This window comes from Elaeis guineensis, chromosome 14, assembly GCF_000442705.2.
Source record: "Elaeis guineensis isolate ETL-2024a chromosome 14, EG11, whole genome shotgun sequence".
Lineage (NCBI taxonomy): Eukaryota > Viridiplantae > Streptophyta > Magnoliopsida > Arecales > Arecaceae > Elaeis > Elaeis guineensis.
The window spans coordinates 44,704,946-44,730,553 of record NC_026006.2 but is presented as its reverse complement, the minus strand read 5'-3'; the positions used below and the strand labels follow the sequence as shown (position 1 = coordinate 44,730,553).

Genomic DNA, 25,608 nt, shown 5'->3' with positions numbered 1-25,608 from the left:
TATAATATATTATATTATTATATTATTAAAATATAATATATTATATAATATTATAATAATTATATAAATATCATTATATATAATAATATAATTTTATTATTATTATTATTATTATTATTATTATAAGATTAAAAAAATATTTTAAAAATTTAATTTTATATTGTCATACTAAATATGCCAAACAAGATTTCTAATTATTTTACTGCTGAACACAGTAATTAATTAATATTACTGATAATTAATATCACACAATTTATCTTAAAGATAATCTATCCAAGATTGTCTCACCAAATGCAACCTTAGGCCTATAATAGGTCAGGGAGCGGGGGCAAATAAATTTTTGAAAAGGTAATAAACTTTGTGCAAAACTGGATCAGACGATTCATAAAATCACTGTTATACTAGGACAATGTTGAAGTCCCGCATAACTCAAACCGAGCACCAGTTGTCCTTTGTAACCAAAAAAAAAATCATTGTTCCTGAGATCTTTTTCCGAGAAAAGCATTGTTCTCTAATATTAAAAGACAACTCTAAAAATTACTAAAAAAAAATTGACAGCAAGTACACAACTTGCCTGTAAATTTCAATTGCAAACTTGCATGCTCTTCAATGGTTCAGTGGTACACTTCCCTATATCTTCAAATTATAACCATCTGCTTGGACTTAAAATCACAAGTCATTATTTCAATAGTCTTACATGTACTCTAAGCAACCTTTGGAAAGAAAGAAAAGAAAGCTGTAAGCCTTCGTATGGGTACATGAAATTTCGCTATTCCAAAAGAAAGAAACTTGAGCCTTGGTCTGTTCAAATAATCAAAAAAACAAGTTAAACGAGAAGACACAGCCAAATATAGAACAAGCACGAGACAGAGACATGACAAGACATGAAATGACCAGCTGGCTACCCAAATCAGAAGGCTCTCAAGAATATGACTTCTTGGCCGGGTTGTACCCGTAGATTTGTAGAGGCGGCTAAGAACTTTAGTGGCAGAGCTGATGGGAGGATCTACATTCGGCATGTGATAGAACTCATAAATGACAGAAAATGGTCTATAAAAGCTATAGCTTACTGGAAACATATTCAGATATTATTACACATGCATAGGCCTATATATATGTGCACATGCACGCACATGCATAAACAGTCATATGCATGCACATATTCAGCAGTACATGCATGGTTGCTTCTCACCACTGTAGGTTTCCTCCACCTTTGTTATATAAAACGAGCCAACCATCTCATCTCTGAACCATTTCCATTGGACAAATAGTAAATCTTTTTCCACTTTTCCTCAGATAATGTTTCACGTCGTATAAGCCTTTGCCTGAAAAGAATGCGCTATTCAAAGAGACATTTTCATGGAAGGAAAGGTGATACAAAAATTTGTATGACTCGAGAACTGGAAATTTTACACAGCATAAGCACTAGTTCCCAGGAATGGTTTGCAATGTCATGAAACCAAACACTATTAATGACCAGACTTTGTGGAAGATTAAAAAGGAGCATCATTGTGCAATGCCATTTATCACTGCAGAAATGTGCCAATGTTATTCATTTCCAATTAACCAACATCACTATTTTAAATTGAATTTTTCTGCATTTTCCACAAAACTTTAATGTCACAGAGTAAGTAAGCTGATGCCATCACCAAAGCATAAATGTATGGAGGTTGCTTGGCTAATTTATTTTTTTTACCTTTTTGGGTAATCATCATTTGCTTTCCATTGTTATTAAGGGAACACAAAAAATCTAGGAAGATAAGGACCTAAAGATCAACATAAATGAAACAAAATACATTGGGTGCAGCTTCATTAAAACAGATATGAAAAAATGAGACCGTACCTCAAATTGATGGCAAAAAATTCTTTCACTGAACTCATTTTTATTTTATTGGATCAATCAAACAAAAGAATGGAGAAATCAGGAAAGATAAATCCTATTGCATTACAGATGTGAAGATATGCATTTTGAAAATTATGTAAGTAGCACACACATTAGAGACTCAAAAAAATTCAGACAGTAGTGTGATAACCCGGCCCGATGGGCCAAAAATCCACTAAGCCCATTAAACAAAAAAAAAAAAAAAAAAACAGGGAGGAAGACTCCCGATCGGAGTCTTCCTCTTCCCCGGTTCCGATCAGGAATCGGAGTCCCAGGGCCAAGCTCTGTAAGAACCCCCCTCCTCTCCTCTAAGAGTAGATCCATCAGCCACCGACGATCGCCGGAGTTTTTCTCCGATTTTCCCGATTGAAGCCGCGGCCCCTCGACCTGTGCTCGCCGCGATTTCACGCCGGTGGGGGTCATCGGAGACTGTGGTAAGGCCTCCTTCCTCTTCCTCTCTTCTCTCCCTTCTTTTCCGTGCCTGTGGGCACGATTGCCGGCGACAGGCGTCGTCGGATTTTGTCGGAAAAGAAAACCACTGTTCGGCCTCTTCTTTTCCCTGATTTTCGGCACCGACGGTCACCACCGACCGCCGGCTCTGGCCCCTCCGAACTCGGGGGAAGGTCGCCCCTTACCACCGGCCATCGCCGGGCGGGGAATGGCTGTGATCGGCCGGTCAAGGCACGGGAACCTCTAGGTCCCCTGTTTCGGCCCAAGAAGGCCGCGGGAAGAAGGAAAAAGAAAAAGAAAAGAAAAGAAAATGCAAAATAGAAAAATAGAAAAAATAATAATAATAAAATAAGAGAAAAAATTTTCTCTCTCCCCTCTTTCTCCCTCTTTCTCTCTCTTCTCTCTCTTTCTCTCTCTATTTTCTCTCTAAAAAGAAAAGAAAAAGAAAAAGAAAAAGAAAAAGAAAAGAAATATATATATATATAATAATAATAATAATAATAAATACATGTGAGAGAAAGTTTCTCTCATCTCTTTCTTAAGTCTTTCTCTCTCTAGAATTAGACTTTCTCTACATTCTCTCTCAATTTTCTCTCTCTAGATTTTCTCCCTATTTTCTCTCTAGACCCTTTTATCTCTTTTTATGGATTTTATCTCTCTAGGGTCATTCTCTCTCTCTGATTGCATCACAGACCCTAGGATAAACTTGAGATGAAAATATGATGATCTGGGACTGCTCCGAAATTCGTGCAGTAAATCAGATCCCGATCCTATCCTTTTTCGAAATTGATAATATCAATCATGGTTAATCCATATTAAGTCACCCTGATATGACCTCTGATGATCTCAATCATGATTGCCACTTTTGAAGGATACGAAGATTCTCTCTTACTTTCTCTCTCTACTTTCTCTCTCATGATTGACTTTTTCTCTTTAAGGACTATGAATCTTGTACTGAGTCATGCCTTCATCTTTTAGGGGCTCATATTGACTTTAACAAGATGATCCAAAGTTGCTTTGATATCCGTGTTGTATGTCAACCTCATTTGATCATATCAAGGATTTTTCAAATTCATTATTAAAGAACCCTATCGATTGATCTTGACCTTAATTCGATCTGTGCTTCACGATTTCTTGATCAAGTCACTTAAATCTGACCCTCAGATCAGAGATCTTGAATTGCCCTGATATCTAGATGGTCCGACACATCCGGTCAACAGTCCTCTTTTCTTATGATTTAATCTTATTATATTCATGGAATAGAAATTGATGATGATTTGATATTTTAAATAAGATTAGCTGATTCTTCTGACAAAGTCTGAAGATCTAAGATGAATGAGGTAAGTAGATCTTATGCTCCTTATTTATTTTTAAATGATCATATTTTTATACAAAGAATTGCTATTGATGAAATCATAAATTTTCATAAAATAAGGATCGGCATATGTGATATGAAAAAGCATGTTTTATTATGAGCATTGATTTCATGAATATGTCTTATGAAAATAGCATGATTATGAAGCATGAATTTCATTGTTTTTCCATCTATGTATATGTATGCTTTAAGAAAAAGATATAATGATTTCAAAGGCTCTCAGATGGCTATGAATGAATCCCTTCGGGAAGGTCGACATCCGGAGCTAGCATCCACACGAAACATGGCCCTGCCAGTGGGTATAAAGTTGGCACATGAATTAAGAACTCTGTCGATTAAGAAACATGGTCCTGTCACGGGTATAATAGTGATCTTAGCACGAATATCTGTGAGCAATATTTTGAAACATGACATGAATACATGATGAAAATGATTTACGATTCATGATTGTGAAATATACATGATTTATGCATGCATGATGAGTTTATAACTTGTTTTGTTATATGCTCTATAAAATACTTTATTTTGTATTACCTGTTATTTTCTAAATATTGCATTATCATGAAAAACTTATGTTTGATCCGATAAGGAAGTGCAAGTTCTACTTACTGGGCTAGTGTAGCTCATATTCTTTTTATTTTCTTTTTATTTGAACAGAGAAATAAAGTTAGGATCGGCAAAAGAAATCCAAACTTGAAGATCGGCATAGCAAGTTTGAAAATTTGGCAGCAGAAGTTTAATTTATTTTATAATCATGGATTTGTAGTTATTTATGAATGTTGAGATTCGGGTTAGTACTTGCTTTTGGATTTAGATGCTCTAAACCAATATTGGTTCGATTATTTGATGAATAATAGAATTAAATCTTTTTATTTAACGGATTTTAGATGATTATGATGGATTGACTTCGTGTTATCGTGGGCTCCATCCCTCGGTAGCATGGCCGTGTTATGTCCCGGATTTGGGGCGTGACATTTTATGGTATCAGAGCTTAGGTTATAATCATTGGGGATTATGATATAAATGATATAAATGATTAGGATATGAAAGAATAATATCAGAGCTTAGGTTTAAGATCATTGAGATTATAAAGTGATATCAAAACTTTATGAATGATCAATAGGATGTGACCGAGTGGAGTATAATGGATAATATCAGAGCTTAAGATTATGATCATTAAGGACATGATAGAATGATATAAAGTTTAGATTATGATCACTAGAGAATATGACTTAAGTGGTATTTGAACTTAAGGTTATCATTATTCGGGATTGTGACTTTAGTGATATTTGAACTTGAGGCTAAGATTATGAGGAACATGATAGATATAAAAGAAAGGATTCAATAATTTGATTTCGAATCAATAGGTATTATGATGAAATTTATGCATAAGTGGCATATGATGTCTATAATAGAATTGACGAGTTATATCTTAGATTTCAATTAGCAAGGTTGACCTGAGTACGAGAAGTGTTGACCCTAGAATGAAGTGGGAGGTATTGATATATTATGTTAGGTATATTTGATGACATTGGAATGCTAAACCTATACGGATAAAGGACATGATAATTTTGCTGATTTTGAAGTTAATTTCTTTGCAAAAAAAGGTTAGTTTGGAAGTTGTCTAAATGATTGTAAGGTAAATCAAAGGTTAACTCAAATTAATTCTAGACATATTGGATTCTTGAGGAGTGGTGAACCTTATGTAATAAGTTCAAACATAGAAGGTGGATGAAAATTTAATTTTGATGTGTTATACCTAAGAGATAGTAATGACAAGGAAATTTTAAATTTTATCCTAAATTGTATATGAAATCTGAAAGTTGAATCTATCTTTGGTTGACTTAATATACAAAGATATTTTTATTTTTGATAAACTTAGATAATTTGGTAAGTTGAGATCAGAGTGCGCAACAAAAGCGTGATGGTTTGAATTGATTAGAAATATTAATCCTTTAAATCAAAAGATATTATGAAATACGTTAGTTGTAAATAAAGAAGGATTTTTCTGATAATAAATGGATGATAGAGAGAAAATCTATCTGATCAAGGAAAGACTTGAAGCAGCACAGGATAGACAGAAGAGTTGGACAGATAGAAAAAGAAGAGAATTGAAATTTCACTTCGATGATCATATTTTTCTAAAAGTATCACCTACAAAAAGTGTCATGAGATTTGGGAGACATGGCAAGCTGAGTCCGCGATATATTAGACCTTTTGAAATTTTGAGCCGAGTAGGAGATGTTGCTTATGAACTAGCTTTACCACCAGAATTATCTAAAGTGCACAATGTCTTTCACGTTTCACTATTGAGAAAGTTTGTACCTGATCCAAATAGTGTGATAAAGTATGAACCATTGCAAGTTCATGAAGATCTAACCTATGAAGAATTTTCTTTTCGAATTATTGATCGAAAAGAGCAAGTTCTAAGACGACGTATCATTCCGTATGTAAAGATTTATTAGAGTAATCATAAAGAGAGAGAGGCCACATGGGAGCTTGAAGATGATATGAAGACGAGATATCCACACTTATTTGAAAATGAAGGTATGTTAAATTTTGAGGACGAAATTTTTTTAAGGGGGGTAGAATGTGATAACCCGATCCAATGGGCCAAAAACCCACTAAGCCCATTAAAAAAAAAAAAAAAAAAAACAGGGAGGAAGACTCCCGATCGGATCTTCCTCTTCTCCGGTTTCGATCAGGAATTGGAGTCCTAGGGCCAAGCTCTATAAGAACCCCCCTCCTCTCCTCTAAGAGTAGATCCATCAGCCACCGACGATCGCCGGAGTTTTTCTCCGATTTTTCCGATTGAAGCCGCAGCCCCTCGACCTGTGCTCCCCGCTATTTCACGCCGGTGGGGGTCATCGGAGGCTGTGGTAAGGCCTCCTTCCTCTTCCTCTCTTCTCTCCCTTCTTTTTTGTGCTTGTGGGCACGATTGCCGGCGACAGGCATCGTCGGAATTTATCGGAAAAGAAAACCCCCGTTCGGCCTCTTCTTTTCCCTGATTTTTCGGCACCGACGGTCACCACCGACCGCCGGCTCTGGCCCCTCCGAACTCGGGGGAAGGTCGCCCCTTACCGCCGGCCACCACCGGGCGGAGAATGGCCGTGATCGGCCGGTCAAGGCAAAGGGACCTCTAGGTCCCCTGTTTCGGCCCAAAAAGGCCGCGGGAAGAAGGAAAAAGAAAAAGAAAAGAAAAAGGAAAAAGAAAAGAAAAAGGAAAAAGAAAAAGAAAAGAAAATGCAAAATAGAAAAATAAAAAAATAAAAAAAAATAATAAAATAAGAGAAAAAATTTTCTCTCTCCCCTCTTTCTCCCTTTTTCTCTCTCTTCTCTCTCTTTCTCTCTCTATTTTCTCTCTCTAAAAAGAAAAGAAAAAAAAAAGAAAAAGAAAAAGAAAAAGAAAAGAAATATATATATATAATAATAATAATAATAATAAATACATGTGAGAGAAAGTTTCTCTCATCTCTCTCTTAAGTCTTTCTCTCTCTAGAATTGGACTTTCTCTCTCTACATTCTCTCTCCATTTTCTCTCTCTATATTTTCTCCCTATTTTCTCTCTCTAGACCCTTTTATCTCTTTTTATGAATTTTGTCTCTCTAGGATCATTCTCTCTCTCTGATTGCATCACAGATCCTAGGATAAACTTGAGATGAAAATATGATGATCTGGGACTGCTCCGAAATTCGTGCAGTAGATCGGATCCCGATCTGATCTTTTTTCGAAATTGATAATATCAATCATGGTTAATCCATATTAAGTCACCCTGATATGACTTCTGATGATCTCAATCATGATTGCCACTTTTAAAGGATACGAAGATTCTCTCTTACTTTCTCTCTCTACTTTCTCTCTCATGATTGACTTTTTCTCTTTAAGAAGGATTATGAATCTTGTACTGAGTCATGCCTTCATCTTTTAGGGGCTCATATTGACTTTAACAAGATGATCCAAAGTTGCTTTGATATCCGTGTTGTATGTCAACCTCATTTGATCATATCAAGGATTTTTCAAATTCATTATTAAAAAACCTTATTGATTGATCTTGACCTTAATTCGATCTGTGCTTCACGATTTCTTGATCAAGTCACTTAAATCTGACCTTCAGATCAGAGATCCTGAATTGCCCTGATATCTGGATGGTCCGACACATCCGGTCAACAGTCCTCTTTTCTTATGATTTAATCTTATTATATTTATAGAATAAAAATTGATGATGATTTGATATTTTAAATAGGATTAGCTGATTCTTCTAACAAAGTCTGAAGATCTAAGATGAACGAGGTAAGTAGATCTTATGCTCCTTATTTATTTTTAAATGATCATGTTTTTATACAAAGAATTACTATTGATGAAATCATAATTTTTCATAAAATAAGGATCGGCATATGTGATATGAAAAAGCATGTTTTATTATGAGCATTGATTTCATGAATATGTCTTATGAAAATAGCATGATTATGAAGCATGAATTTCATTGTTTTTCCATCTATGTATATGTATGCTTTAAGAAAAAGATATAATGATTTCAAAGGCTCTCAAATGGCTATGAATGAATCCCTTCGAGAAGGTCGACATCCGGAGCTAGCATCCACACGAAACATGGCCCTGCCAGCGGGTATAAAGTTGGCACATGAATTAAGAACTCTGTCGATTAAGAAACATGGCCCTGTCACGGGTATAATAGTGACCTTAGCACGAATATCTGTGAGCAATGTTTTGAAACATGACATGAATACATGATGAAAATGATTTACGATTCATGATTGTGAAATATACATGATTTATGCATGCGTGATGAGTTTATAACTTGTTTTGTTATATGCTCTATAAAATACTTTATTTTGTATTACCTATTATTTTCTAAATATTGCATTATCATGAAAAACTTATGTTTGATCCGATAAGGAAGTGCAAGTTCTACTTACTAGGCTAGTGTAGCTCATATTTTTTTTATTTTCTTTTTATTTGAACAGAGAAATAAGATTAGGATCGGCAAAAGGAATCCAAGCTTGAAGATCGGCATAGCAAGCTTGAAAATTTGGCAGCAGAAGTTTAATTTATTTTATAATCATGGATTTGTAGTTATTTATGAATGTTGAGATTCGGGTTAGTACTTGCTTTTGGATTTAGACGCTCTAAACCAATATTGATTCGATTATTTGATGAATAATAGAATTGAATCTTTTTATTTGACGGATTTTAGATGATTATGATGGATTGGCTTCGTATTATCGTGGGCTCCATCCCTCGGCATGGCCGTGTTATGTCCCGGATTTGGGGCGTGACAAGTAGTATGTCATAAAGTTATGTAGTACAAATACTAGGGTAATAAAGATCATCCAATTAAATAAGATGAGTGTGGTAAGAACAAGTGAATGCATGGTGAACATAAGAAGGTTGGGTTATGAGCATGCTACAGTCAGTGCATGATTGCAATAGTTGAAAACGAATAGATAAGACTTGTTATCGCAATAGTTGAAAACGAATAGAGAAGACTTGTTCAGATGGTACATGCATGCACAAGAGAGAGAAAGAGAGCCAGAGCCAGAGAGAGAGAGAGGTGGCCCTTGTATAATGAGTTAACCTCAGCCTTATGTCAAAGGGCTAGAAGATAAAATTTTGACAATCCCCAGAAATACTAGATCAAGCTTGTTGACTATGGTTGGTAACAATCATGATAATAAGGTATATGGAAAATAAATTATTTCTCATGCTTCTAAGACCTTACTTGCATGTAAGCCATTTATGATTTTCTGAGTTTAAATATTTTTCCCAGATCAGTTACCATGAAAAGTTGCAGTAAATTAAATCATGAAACCAATCTGATGGCAATATTCAAACAAAGTTCTTTCACACTTAAATTTTTGTCAACAAACTAAATTAAATTCTTCAACTGCAAAGATTCAAGAAGGTAATTAAATTCTACCTGTCAACAAGCTATCCTTGTATGACTGTTGAATGGTCTGCAACTAAAATAAAAAAAAAATAAAGAAAAAAATGTATTACTTGAAGGTGTTGGCACCATTCTACATTTATCAACATACCTAAGATAGTAATGACAAACAGTGGCAGCCTCATCCAAGGTACAACGAGGGAGCATGACACGAGCATCTAATGGAACATCTGGTAGTTCTTGACGTAGTTTGCCCACAGCTGTTGAATGAGAGAATGCTCCAACCATCATATCATCATGCATCATAGATCTGTAAGCAATTCACCTATAAACAGGAAGAAAAGGTTTACTTATATAATGGTTGAGTAAACTTATTAAAAGTAAACCACTAGAAGAATGATGAACCATGGGTCAAACATCATCCACTGTTTGAGTGTACCAATATAAGTAGAAGGTAACTCAACAGCCTCCAAAGCACAACTGTTGTTCACTATGCAATCAATGGACTAGCTTATTAAATCATCTTAACATTATTTGTCCCGCTAAACCAATTATCACCTAAAACTAGTATTTTGTGTGGCATGCAAACGGACTAATGTATCACATAATTTGCTTGAACTTGTTATAGGCAGGCAATAATCATTAGTTGGTGTGCTACCAAGAGTTGAAGTTTTCAGCTGCCATGGGCATGATTGATGACCTAATAATAATGATTGATGTATTCAGACATGAAAACCTATTTATAAAGATATTCATGTATGTGCTTCAATGTAATTATATACATACTCAAATGCACATATATATGTATTCATGTGCACACATGTGCATGTGTGTGTAACATATGCAGGAATTCATTCCATTTTACCAATCAACCTCCTTTAAAATGAAACATCTTATAAGCCAGCAAATATTGTCAATACTAATCAGAGACTTGACTGAACTCAAGTAAATGTTTCCGTGTTTCTGAATCTTTTATGCTAAGGTTTCTATGATTCCACCATTAACATTTTTGTCGATATACAAAAGACACTAGTAAAGCCAATATTATTACTTCAATTATTTTGAAGTACTTATGTAAATGCTTCCTAGTACTCTGACCTTTAATTAAAATAATATAATTCTCAAATTAGCTTGTAAAATCCATATTAAACCTCACTAATCTTAATGCTATGAGACCCATCATCTGCTTTGAGTTTGGGAAGGGCATCTGAAGACACTAGTGTTAAAGAGCACATAGAATACGTACATATTCTACTTGTACATACTGATGCATAAATTTATAATAAGCAAGATTTGTGGCTTGTTGTGTGGAATCGCCCTTTCAACTCTCCTATGACAATTGTTGCATGCATTGCCTTCCATCTTTTCCACCTCCAGTTTAATTGTCAAATGATCAACTGGATGAATTGAGGGGAACTTAAAAAATGATGGTTATAAGTTGAAAACTCAGGTAGAGTGCTACAAAGGCAAATTTCTTACATTTTCTACTACTCTTAACAAGTATTCTAGGAGACATGGCTCATAACCGAAATGGTCAAGTATCAACTCAAAATGCTCTTCCCAGCTATATGGTGTAGATGCTTACTGCCTATGGCTTATACACGTGTTTCACCAAACTTTGTAATATATAGTAATTATCCCTTCTCCAAAGCAAACATATACAAGGGAAGCAGCATACAAAAACAAAGATAACAAGAAGTATCATGCATGACATTCTAGGCCAAGTTTCCTTAACAAACTATTCCACTGTCAGCTAGAGATGACATAGGACCAGCGGCATATAAGGAAGATGTGATCCTTAATTACTTCTGCAGAGTGTCGTTTAAAGCTTTCAGAAATCACATGATCCTCAATTACTCTGCAGCACTAAAGAATACCAGATGACGATACCCAACTGCAAACCAAAACTTATAGAAATAAACAAAATGATACTAACCATTGAAAGTTCCCTTGCATGAATTGGCCGGCAAGAACGTACAGTTATGGGTTCCTTATATTCACTGAATGTAAACCAGTTGTTATACTGGAAAGACAAAAAGGAAAAGAATATGTATAATGTTAGAATTGAAACATATAGCTATTTTTGCAACTAGAATGGGTTCATAAATGGCAAATCAGATTTGATTGGAGGCAACTACAATCATACTTGATCAATTGCAAACAGCACAGGTATATCTTTCACCAGTGATAATTCTTTCCTCAAACGAACTACAACCCCGACTGCTGCATGTGTGTAAGTAATTCCAGAGTGAATTAGATCATATAATGTAGAACCTTCAGGCATTGCCATGGAATCAACACCTTTCATCATTCCAGCACCAGCACCTTCTCCCAAGGGAATGGGATCAAAAATTTGACAAGGTAATCTTTGTAAGAAAGACTCATTGAATTTCAGAAAATCCTGGAATGACCATAGAAGTCATTGAAATTAAGGACTCAAAAGAAAAAGGGTTATCAGATAGTTTCAAGAAACCATGCAAATTGAAAATGTAAATTTTACAATGTGCAATTTCTATCCATGGTAATCACTAAAAAAGATCTGTTGAATAAACAAGGACATCGTTTCACTCTCAGTTCCTTTTCATCAGGACAACCCTATTCTTTATAACAAAATGGCATAAAGAGATCTAACATAGATTGGAATTTACAATTTCTCAGAAATTCAAATACAAGAATAGTGGCTTCTATTAAATAATGGATCCCATCAACTTCCCCAACATACTTAAATGTATCTTAAGCCTTCTCTTGCACAGTTGCATTTAAGATAGAAGAATATGTTGTCATTTGAAGCAGCATATAAAGTATAGCATCAATATAAATCTTGTCTTCTTACATCTCCCCTTTCTTGTCTTCTTTTACCTGTTCAGCTTTCAGCACACACAGTTGAAAGATTTATTTGGAAAATAAGGCAGAAAGAAAATGAATGTTAGAGAAACAGAAATGAAGATGACACCGGCTTACAACAAATGTTCTTACAATGCAATTGATCCACTATGGTGTACCTTTCACTGTATGTAATGACATTGGTATTTGCCAGACAGGTCACTCATATGTGTTACTTAAGAGTTTCCACTGTCATACACTTGCCCCGCACCACCCCCCAAACCCAAAATAAAAAAAAACTGATGCCATATTCAACTGCATACAGAACAATGAGGCCTTAGCCAAGTTCTTAAAGGCATTCCCTCCTCGACTTTATTTTGCACATCAGAATTTATGATAGTACTCCAACTAGGCAGGTCTCTTTAACCACAAAGTGGCTTACCAGGTTTAGTGGCAAGCATCTCACTTGCTTAGAGTTTTCCCTAGCACGAATCCATAGAGGAATGAGTTACTTAATCTAACGCAGAAGGATCTGCTTGAATATTTAGTGGAGACTTTCTAACTTAAATTCATGTCATGTTGCATATCCAATTCCATTTTAATGGGAAAAGGCTTACATTATGATGACTAAAAGTAAGAGAACCAAAACAAACATAAAATATCCCTTATTCTAATTTCTTAATCTAGAAGGCATAAAGTTAGGGTCAACCACTTCTCAACAAAATGTCAGAAATGGATCAGGCTACAGCATCCTTTCCAATAAAAAAAAATACCAGTAGCAAATACCTATGCCAAACAAGTACTGATACCTAACAATTTTAAGAACAACATAGATTTCCTCCATGGATTGATTGATATAAATTCCATAAACAGCATCATTTAATGTACACCTAAGTATTAAGCAAAGTGATAAAAATTTGAGAATTTTTGTATTTGAATAAATAGTATTCTCGAGCAGATTCAGAACTCATTACTGCCTATTATTATGTCACATTTCAATAGAGGTTATGTACCTGAAGGATTTTAGCAGCCTGGACAGGAGTATCCCAAAGGTCAGAATATGGGGCTCTATAAAAGAATCCTCCATGGGTCCACTCCCTACCTTTTGGAACATAAAAGACTAGCCACCCTTCACTACGAGCCCAATGAACAAGCATAGCAAGTGTAATGGTTTTTCCACAGCTAACGGGACCATCCAAGACAATTTGCCTTTTTGAATCTGCAGAATAAGGAAACATTGCAACAGCTTAGCATGAGTGCATGATAACAAACATATTGCTCATTGTGTCAGCTTGCCACAGGGCACCAGCACTAACACATATCACATGCAACAAAAATCTAGAACAGTGTGCAGTTCCATATGATAATTATCATCCAATAGTTAGTGGTTCCGGCTGAACGATACTACTAAATTTAGCATAGAATGGGTAGTTCACAAAGAAGCTCAACAGCCATGATACTGATAGGATATGTGAAATTTATTCACCACAAAAAATAATAAAAGGAATGGAAAAAAAAATGCATTTCTCACAAAAAAGGACTAAGAAACTTCACCACCAAGGAACATAAGAGCAAACTGTGTCACTAAGTAAAATGAATTGTCAACAGAAACAAAGACCCTTCATCAGCCTTTCCTTCTAAAGAACTATAATACAAAGAGAATGCAATAAGTCCAAGAATAAGTTGAAATAGTGATGAACCAACCAGTGGCATGATCAAGTGGAAAAAAGGCCTATTACATGGATCCAAAACAAAATAAATCATCAAAAGAAAGAAAGAAAGAAAAGGAAAAGGTACAGAGAGATGCCATAATTAAACTCGTACTCTGTCCTCAAAAGCCTGGATTCCTTAATATCTTTGTTCCACTCTTTCTTTATCTGTGGCCAAAGAGTATAGGGAAGAGCAGTGCTGATCCTATCACACTGACAAACGGGTTGTGCCAAGACTCTTGCAATCACATTCTTAGCCAAAGAGAACAAGATGCCACAGAATGATAAATGGTGTCAACATGACAATTTTTTTCAAAAAATTATATTTAATCACAAGTAGGATTAATTTTATTTGGCCAAGCAGGTAAAAGCTTGGACAACTAAGCAATAATTTAACTTGCTCGGAGACTTGCCATGTTATTATGAGAAAAATTATTATATTTTGTTGTTAAGAATTTTTACAGTAAGTATTCTGTTCAAGTGGTGTGCCTTGTAAACATGTGTCTGTAGGTGAAAGTAGTCAATCAAGCCACCTGAACTGTAAAAATAACTACACTGCATAAATACAAGAAAGGCCTGCATATCAAGAGGATTCTCCATTTATGTTGCTTGTAAACCTCCGAACATGCCTGTGTAGATCAACGCTACTCTTTGTTCATGAAGACTATTTGTGCTAATGCATGCCTTTCCAGGATACAGTTCATCAATAGTGTGTTATGTCATTAATACCATGCAATCAGAGGTACATAAAAATGTAACAATTAGGTCAACATCTATTCTGACACAGAATTATATTGATTAGACTAAACAACTCCCAGAGGAAATATTGCAAATATAACCTGCCATCTTAAGTGAAATTTTCATGTATGATGATTATGATAAAGTCATAGATTGTCACACTAAAACAAGCAACATCTAGCAAGTAATAGATATAATGTGGTCATGGAATTCAAGAAAAAAGATCTTATAGTTCATGGATGACATTGTGTTTATAACCATAAGAAAGCTCATGGTAGTAGGTGACAACATGCAATAAAATTTGAGGTGGTTTTCAAGTTAAATGCATTAGTCGTTAGCTAAGGTACAAAATACACTAGGGCATGTTTGGTTCGTCACCTGAATCAGAATCAGAATTGGAATGGAATCAGAAGGCCATATCCCCTGACATGTTTGGTTCATGACCGAAATCGAAACTGGAATTATAATTGAATTTGAATTCTAAGAGAGAGCATGGACTGGATTTTGGAGGATTGGGATATTCTTATTCTCTCTTGAAATCAAAATAGGAATAGGATTTCCTCCAACCAAATGGCTCAAATGGGAGTTACTCATTCCTATTATCCCTATTTCAGAGTCCAACTCCTCCCAGCCAAACATGCCCTCAATGATGCCAAATCACAATGTAAAATCTGTAAAACAACTCAAGCACCTAGACCTATTTCATATGTAAGAGATGCTAAGGATAATGAAATAACACTTTAGCAATTAAAAAATCAAAAATACCTAAAGAGAGATAATGGGTGAAAATCTTGTATTCCACCAAGGTTTCAAATACTGGTGGGATGATGCGACATCTGACCACCCCAACTGTCAGATCAGGGTGTCCTGTTCTAGGGAAACACCAAGATAGCCCCACTTCAAAGTACTTAAAATTTTGCATTTCACTAAACACTAGTTCTGTATTGGTTCTTTGATTCTTATATCCCTTAAATGCCATATACTTAACATAATTAAAAGATGTGTACTAAATTGCCAATTTGGATCAAATCACAAACCTATGACACAATGAATTAAAAGCACATATCACATGAAAAGGATGAGACCTATGGTTACTTTAGGTACAATTATCATTCTAGTAGTTTCTCTTTCAACTCACATTTCTGCACTCACATCATTATCATTATGCAACTCCACTTATGTTAGAAGAAAAGACAAATGCACACAAACAAGTTAGGAAGTGATATGATGCATGATTGTGGTAGTTGGAGATATATACCAAATAAGATGAAGTTGAGAGAACTCCTCTCTGTCAAAACCACAAACAGGGGATCACTTGTACCAATGAACTAATTAAAGAGGTTAGCGTAAACAATGTTCTACAAGTTGTTAGTATTGTGCCTCTTATGATTTTTTTCCTTGTCATACTGGTCTGATAGAACTGTAATGCTTGGAAGCTGTTTGTACTTTTTCTTTTCTTGTGTTGTACTGGATTCATAGAACTAATAATGATCCCAAAAAAATTGAACTGTAGGTTGCAATAGACTGGCAGTAGGATGTTTCATGAAAAAATAAGGTTCGCACAAAAAAAGGGACACATGATAGTCTTGCCACCTACTGTGCAGATCTAATCTTAAGTCATGTGTAGGAAAATGTGGCATTGTTGAACTATAGCGGTGAAAAGAAAAAATGGTAGTAAGTTCATTTCTAAGCATCATTTATGTTTAAAGGAAACAAACACTTGGTAGGAATTCTTATTAGTATTCTGAATTCCACTTATTGCAGGTTTTATATAAGCACAAAATGATTTTTAAAGAAAAAAAAAATCAAAAACACAGAGGATTCCACTGTTACATGAATACTGATCAGCAAATGTCAATCAAGGGATAAGGGTGTCAACACTATTATTTTAAGTTCATCCATAAACTTAGTTTCAGTTTTTAGACCTATTAAAGACATGTGGATATGAAAAGTGAAATTAGATAACCCATGACTATCAGTCATCAAATAATGATGGATGGAAGAATGAGAGAAGAAAAAAATTTATTTGCCATGGACATGACAATGAACTGATCCTCGAGATCAATGGAAGGGCCACATGAGCAGTCCTTAAAATTACCTAATTACTATCTTAACCTGATTATTTACTGAACCAAATGAAGTGGGGTAGATAAAAAAGTTAATCCCAATGAATATCAGAAGTTTTTCCATGCAAACTAGACATCCCTTCCAATGTGTACAAGAAGAAGACAGACAGTGAAGAGAGAGGAGCAACCAAAATGAGCTCACTTTTAGCACCTGTCCAGATGGGCGAATCGACAATCCGGTGGAAGTTATCGCCCAAGTCCAGAAAGCTCCGCCTCACCATCACCGCACACCACCTTGTCTCCTCAAACTCCTTTACCATCCCCTGTGGCAGTCCCTCAGGCACCATCGCTTTCCACTCATCCAAGCTAGCAAGAAAGAGGAACCAATTAGATGGCGATTTTGGGTAAAAATCTTAAACTTTATGAAAGCACTATAGCGAAAATGCGAGCTTTTATGACCTCAGAAGCAATGGGAGCTGGGGAAAGGGCACCTGAAGTCTACGTAGGTGCAGGCATCCTTGCATGTGAGGGAGGAGAAGGACTTGGTGAAGGAGAAGAGGGGGCGGCGTCTGGGGCCAACATTGAGGGCAGGGTTGTAGGTGACGGGGAGGGGATCAGTGGGGAGCTCGAACTTGACGTTCAGGTCGTCGTCGATGGAGGCCTCATCAGGCCGGGCGGCATCATCCGCGAAGACCCCGTGGGGTGATGCGGGACAATCCTAAAAGAGAGAGAAAAAAAAAATCAATCCTAATGATCAAGCTCTCTTCTGTTCATCAACAACAAATCACGTCCGGCCAGAGACTCATTATTCCCAGGACAGACAGTATAGTTGCCTATACTCTGCTCAAAAGGCGTGATTGCTTGATGCGAGACTAAAGCGAGATCAATCTAAATGATACAGACGAATGCCATTCGAGAGATCAGTAAACAACTAGCAATAGAGAATTTCATAAACAGATAGCAGAAATTAAACATGCTCACGAGTAAATGCAAAAAAAAATATGAATGGAACGAGAGAAAATAAAACATTAAACCCGTGAGAAAAATCCAAGAAAGTGATAAGAATCCAGATCGTGGTAGTTAAGAAACTACTCTGATTAGGGCTCTTAATCTTTTAACCAAACAGATCCATCGATAAAGAACTAGGTCTTTACCAACATCGGATTAAAAAAAAATCAAAGATCAACTGTTAAGGAATGAAGGTTCTTGACAGCATATGATCTGTAGAATAAGAAATCACTCCCTCTCAGCACGATAGATGAAAATTCTGAAGGAGACAGATCTTCTCTTGGCAGAATAGGCTTGCGTGGGTAGATGGTGGAGTCGAATCAGAGTCGCAGGAACACTGGATCTTAAGTAGAAGGAGTAGGATAGAAAGTGGGCCTCACACCCTCCCCTTGTGGGGCAATTTTGAGTCTCACACCCTCTCCCTCTCGGAGCGATTAACACAAGTATTTGTGAAATTTATAAAATTATTCATTATCCTCTTCATGAAAGATACAAGGATTTATATAGGACTCTAAAGATCCTATTTCTTTAGGAATCTCTTACCTTTTACAAGGAAGAAATCAGCCCTCTACAAAAAAGTAAAGCATTATATGTGATAAAATAATCTACCATGGGAAAAAAATCAGCCCTCAACAAAATAAGTAAGTAGCCAAGAACTCTTAAGGAATTCTCGAAAAGAAATGAAACTCCATGTGGGTGCTTGATGCTTGACACAACTTGGCATGAGCACGGCACACGCTGGCATGCATATTTCTTCTCTTGGCATGTGGAGAGTGGTGGCTCCAAAGGTGACGTGGACAAATCCAAGTATGGCCCTATGGACCCAAAGCTAAATGCATTAAAAATTTATTGACTGAAAATAAATAACTAAAGTAGAATCAATCTAATGAGACTTCTTCGATCCAAATCGAATTTAAATCATGTTGCCGATTTTTTATGGCTCTGGTGTCCGCATCAATTCTCCCGAGGTGAGGAAAACTCGACCCTGTCAAGTGTGGGTCGATTCTGCTCTGGTGACGCTCAAGTAGATCGGGATCAATGCATTGCAGCTCTTCTCGAGTGATCCAGGTATCTTCAGACTCCGATCGACCTCGCCATCTGATCAGATACCGCTGATAGCCTCGACTCCAGATGGAGAGGATCTGCTCATCCAAAATTCTCTCAATCTGATCATGTTTTGCTGACATTTTGGCTGGTGGACACTCAGGGACAGACTCGCTCTCAAAGGTTGGTTCAGGCTCAAATGGCTCACTAGGTATCCGAGTTGGTTCTTTATAGGCGACAATTTCTGTAATGTTAAAAGTAGAGCTAATCCCAAAATCAAAAAGTAGGTCCACAACATACGCATTTGATCTGATTTTCTTTATGATCTTAAACGGACCTGCTCTTCGGGCATGTAACTTCTTCATGGTTCCGGGTGGAAACCGTTCAGACCTCAATCGAACCATCACATAGTCTCCTTCTGCAAACTCTTGGACACGTCGATGAGAATTTGCATTCTGTTTATAAACTTTATTACTCATACTAATTTTTTTACTGATCTCTTTATGCAGACTCTTGACATGCTGTGCAAATGACTCTGCAGATTCGAAAATCCTAGCATGCATGGGTAGTGGGATGAAATCTATTGGTTTTCTAGGTTGATATCCATAAATTACTTCAAAAGGACTCATGCCAATGGACTTATTAACAGAGCTATTATATGCAAATTCGGCTCGGGACAACAAAAGATCCCAGTTATCCATATGTTCTCTAATCAAGCAATGCAAAAGATTTCCAAGACTCCTATTAACCACTTCGGTCTGACTGTCTGTTTGCGGATGATAGGCAGAAGAAAACTTTAGTTTTGTGCCTAAAAGGTGCCATAGGGTTTTTCAAAAGTAGCTCATAAATCTAACATCCCTATCAGAAACAATGGTTTTAGGCAATCCATGTAGTCTAACAATCTCATCAAAATATATCCTTGCAACTTTCGACGCATCAGACGTTTGGCAACAGGACAAGAAATGGGCCATTTTTTAAAATCTATCTACAACCACTAGAATAGAATCATGCTTCCTAGCTGTCCCAGGTAATCCCAAAATAAAATCCATACTAACATCCTGCCAAGGACAGTCTGGTATAGGTAAGGGTGTATATAGGCCGGTGTTTTGTTTTCTCTGCTTGGTCACGACACATGTTCTACATTGGGCAACAATTCGGACGATATCTCTTTTCAAGCTTGGCCAAAAGAACTGGACTTCTACCAACTTTATAGTTTTATTCCTACCAAAGTGTCCAGCTAATCCTTCAGCATGTAATTCCCAAACTAAAAAATCTTTTAAAAATATACGGGGGATACACAGCCTAGTTTCTCTAAATAGGTAACCATCTTGAAGGGTATATTCACTATATTCTCTAGATGACCCCTTTCGTAAAGCGGTAAGTATGTCACCAAAATCTGGACACTCCTCATAATTTTCTTTAACCTTATCAAAACCAACAACTTCTATACTAACGGTGGACAGCAAAGTATGACGACGACTCAGGATATCAGCACCACGATTCTCTACACCTGCATGGTGTTTCAAAACAAAAATATAGGCTTGCAAAAACTCGACCCACCTATCGTGTCTATGATTCAATTTCTTTTGGGAATTCAGGAATCTAAGGGCCTTATGATCAGAGTACAACACAAATTCTTACGGTAGTAAATAATGCCTCTAATATCTTAAAGCTTGGATTACCGCATAAAACTCCTTATCGTAGGTAGAATACTTGAGTTTAGAATCGTTAAGTTTCTCGCTAAAGTATGCTACCGGATGACCTTCTTGACTAAGGACACCACCAATCCCAACTCCTGACGCATCGCACGCTACTTCAAAAATCTTAAAAAAATCAGGAAGACGTAAGATTGGGGCATGGGTCATCTTGTCCTTAATGTCTAGAAAGACTCTATTGGCTGTCCTAGTCCATTCAAATTTTTTCTTTCTAATGCAGTCAGTGATGGGAGCGACTATGGTGCTAAACCCTTTTATAAACCTACGATAAAAGGTTACTAATCCATAAAAACTCCACACGTCATGCACACTCTTGGGCACCGGCCACTCAACTATTGCTCTAATCTTTTCAGGATTAGCAGATACACCATTGGGGGTAACAACAAAACTTAAAAAGATGATATGATCTGTCATAAAAGCGTACTTCTTAGGATTAGCATACAAGCTTTATGTTTTAAGAACTTGACACACTCTTTGGAGATGATCTAGATGGTCTTCCCTAGTTCGACTATAGATCAAAATATCATCAAAATATACGACTACAAATACTCCTATAAATGATCGTAGTACTTGGGTCATCAATCTCATGAAGGTACTAGGGGCATTAGATAATCCAAATGGCATCACCATCCACTCATATAAACCATTTTTTATCTTGAAAGCAGTTTTTCACTCATCTCCTGATCTAATCCTTACTTGATGGTAACCACTCTTAAGATCAATCTTAGAAAAGATAGTGGATCCGGCTATCATATCTAACATGTCATCTAATCTAAAGATGGAAAAATGGTACTTAATGGTGATCTTGTTAATGGCACGACTATCTATGCACATCCTCTATGTACCATCCTTCTTTGGAGTTAGTAGTGCAGGAACTGTGCAAGGACTCAAACTCTCCCTCACAAATCTTTTTTTTATCAGTTCTCCAACTTATCTTTGTAGCTTGGCATGCTCATTAGGGTTCAACCTATAGTGGGGCAAATTGGGTAGGGTAGATCCAGAAACTAAATCAATGGCATGTTGAATGTTTCTCATAGGCAGTAAGTAATCTGAAAGATCCTCAGAAAAGACATCATGAAACTCACTAAGAAGGCTAGCTACTTCCTTAGGATAATCCACCTTAGAATCCTCACGAACTTTTCTAGTAGCAAGCATCCAAACTGGTGATCCTTCACTCATGGTCGTCTCTAATTCTGTAGCACCTATCAGATGGAGGCTTTTTCTCTTGAGATTTTCTTTTGATCCATCGCCTATCTTTCTATTAGTAGCCTTAAGTGGGAAAGGATTAATTATGATCTTCTTATCCTGATGAGTAAAGCTACAGGAGTTGGTTCGGCCATAAATCGTAACATCATTGTCGAATAGCCAAGACCGACCTAATATGATACTTTCGACTTTCATGGGTAAGACATCGCACCACACATAATCCTGGTAGGAATGAAGTTGGATGGGCACACAGCATCTAAATTTGATGGGAATAGAAGAGGAATCAATCCAAGACACACGGTATGGACTGGGATGATCCACAGGAGTTAATCCTAATCGCTTAACCGTGTTGGTGGAGATAGCGTTGATACAACTACCGCTATCAATGATCACCTTACAAATTTTATCGTCAAATTTTATGAAGGTATGGAAAATAGAGGTCCAACGCCAATCTTCACTTTCTTTAGTTTATGCTAGGACATACCTAACGACTCCAAGCCTAAGGTCTGACTCGGATGCGGCATAACCTAGAATATCCTCAGTACTCTCAAATTGCTCGGCTAAATCTGGATCAGCTTCATAAACTTCCTCCTCAATATTTTCTAGAGTTTCTCCTTCTAATTCTTCTATGAATAATGATCGGTTGGGGCATTGTGCAGCAAAATGACCGTAACCATGGCACTTGAAGCAATGGGATCGAAAACTACTTCCTTTTGATAACTCTCCTATAGCTCTTTTTCTTTTATCTTCTTTTCTCCCAATAAGATTTGTAAGTGAAGGTCCGTTACTAAGAGTTTGATTAATATTAAGTCTCGATCCAGAAGGGGTTACTCGACTGGATTCAGAACGACGGAGAGTCGAATATCTAGAAAATCTCTCAAAGTCTAAGACAAGTTGATAAGCTTATTCCAACGTGATTACCTCTCGTAGAAAAAGCTCACGCTGAATATCTTCTCGTAATCCAGCTCTAAATTTAGATAAGATAACAACCCTATCTTCGGCTACTCCACATCTCATGAGGTATTCATCAAACCTCGTGATATACTCGATGACTGATCTATTCCCTCGAGTAAGCTTCTGCCATTGATCTAAAAGTCTTTGTTGATAAGAGATGGGGAGGTACTTCTCTCTGAATTTTTTTCATCTCATCCCAAGTTTCTATCGGATCTTATCTTCTCTGATTGAGAAGACGCTCAACATTTTTCCAATAAAGTCGGACTTGCCTAACCAATTTCATCCTAACAAACCTAACTCTCTTTGCTTCAGACATTTCGTACCATCCAAAATAGTGATCCATACCTGATTTCCAATCTAGGTACTCTCTCGGATCTAGACAACCATCAAAACTTGAAGCTTCGACTTTCACATTCCTAAGAATATGCTCATCTTGATCGAACTGGTTATGGTGCGGGCGTGCCCCTATAGATTGATCAAGTTCTAGATTCCTACCTCTTTGTCCTATAGGTAGTCGAGGAGACTCAGGTTCAGGTTGTTTCTGCCTAACTTCTTCTAATACCACTATTCTCTCGTCTATGGCTTTCATAAAATTTTTCATGTCATCAAATTTTTCAGTCAGAGCATTAATGATGGCTGCTATATTGAGATCCATATTGGTGTTGGGTGGAGAAGTAGGATGTTGGTACCAGGTATCTGATCTAGTGGTCATGCAACTCTAGGATGCAGAAATAAAGTGTAATAAAAATTAAAATGCTTGAATAGAAATTTAGAGTGCGAAAATTTAACTTGCGAAAATTTAAATTGCTGAATTTAAACTAAAATCCTAATCAACCGGCTCTGATACCAAATTGATGCGGGACAATCCTAAAAGAGAGAGAAAAAAAAAATCAATCCTAACGATCAAGCTCTCTTCTGTTCATCAACAACAAATCACGTCCGGTCAGGGGCTCATTATTCTCAGGACAGACAGTATAGTTGCCTATACTCTGTTCAGGAGGTATGATTGATTGATACAAGACTAAAGCGAGATCAATCTAAATGATACAGACGAATGCCATTCGAGAGATCAGTAAACAACTAGCAATAGAGAATTTCATAAATAGATAGCAGAAATTAAACATGCTCACGAGTAAAGGCAAAAAGAAATATAAATGGAACGAAAGAAAATAAAACATTAAACCCGTGAAAAAATCTAAGAAAGTGATAAGAATCCGAATCGTAGTAGTTAAAAAACTACTCTGATTAGGGCTCTTAATCTTTTAACCAAACAGATCCATCGATAAAGAACTAGGTCTTTACCAACATCGGATTAAAAAAAAAAAATCAAAAATCAACTATTAAGGAACGAAGGTCCTTGACAGCATATGATCTGTAGAATAAGAAATCACTCCCTCTCAGCATGATAGATGAAAATTCTGGAGGAGACAGATCTTTTCTTGGCAGAATAGGCTTGCGTGGGTAGATGGTGGAGTCGAATCAGAGTCGCAGGAACACTGAATCTTAAGTAGAAGGAGTAGGATAGAAAGTGAGCCTCACACCCTCTCCTTGTGAGACGATTTTGGGTCTCACACCCTCTCCCTCTCGGAGCGATTAACACAAGTATTTGTGGAATTTGTAAAATTATTCATTGTTCTCTTCATGAAAGATACAAGGATTTATATAGGACTCTAAGGATCCTGTTTCTTTAAGAATCTCTTATCTTTTACAAAGAAGAAATCAGCCCTCCATAAAAAAGTAAAGCATTATATGTGATAAAATAATCTACCATGAAAAAAAAAATCAACCCTCAACAAAATAAGTAAGTAGCCAAGAACTCTTAAGAAATTCTAGGAAAGAAATGAAACTCCATGTGGGTGCTTGATGCTTGACACAATTTGGCATAAGCACGGCACACGCTAGCATGCATATTTCTTCTCTTGGCATGTGGAGAGTGGTGGCTCCAAAGGTGACATGGACAAATCCAAGTATGGCCCTATGGACCCAAAGCTAAATGCATTAAAAATTTATTGACTGAAAATAAATAGCTGAAGTAGAATCAATCTAATGAGGCTTCTTCGATCCAAATCGAATTTAAATCATGTTGCCGATGTTTGATGACTCTGGTGTCCGCACCATGGGGGCCCTCGACTCGGACCTTGCCCTTGGTGGTGGTGGTGGTCTTGGTCTTGGCCTTGGAGTAGGAGCGGGACAGGACCACCGACATCGCCACTGCCGCCGCCGCGGCAGTGTGGCCAAGGAGATAGGACAGGAAGGACAAAGGCCTTCGGGTTTTAGCCACGGCGAAGGCGGTGGATCGGAGGATGGATTGTAGCAGCATCGGACTGGGGGTTTGGCAAAGTAGGCTCATCATTCAGCTAAGCACTTTTGCCAGATTTTAAATAATTAGATGATATTCAGCAGAAGCATACTATATTCAACTTAGACAGCATCTACCTGACGAAACCTAACAAATACCTAAAACAAGAAGAAGCCGAGCCTACTTTATCTTGTTTGGTATAAAATAGGGTGAAACAGTGTGGTTTGTGTTCCCTGTTTAAAAAATAATGCTTCATCCAAGATATTTAAATACAAGTGATAATAAAAGCAGCAAGTCATACATAAAAGAGACAGCAGCATATATGCATGCTACAATTTCACCACGGCAAAAAGGTTATATGACATGATGAGCGCTTAAAAGAAAACGGTGATTTATCATTGAGTTATACAGAATAATGCAGATAAGATTTCCTTAAG

The 25,608-nt window shown here is 36.7% G+C and overlaps 1 pseudogene; it reads right to left on the bottom strand.

The window, feature by feature from the left end:
* Window positions 1-557: 557 nt before the first annotated feature.
* LOC105057887 (uncharacterized) lies at window positions 558-25,192 on the bottom strand (annotated as a pseudogene).
* Window positions 25,193-25,608: the final 416 nt, after the last annotated feature.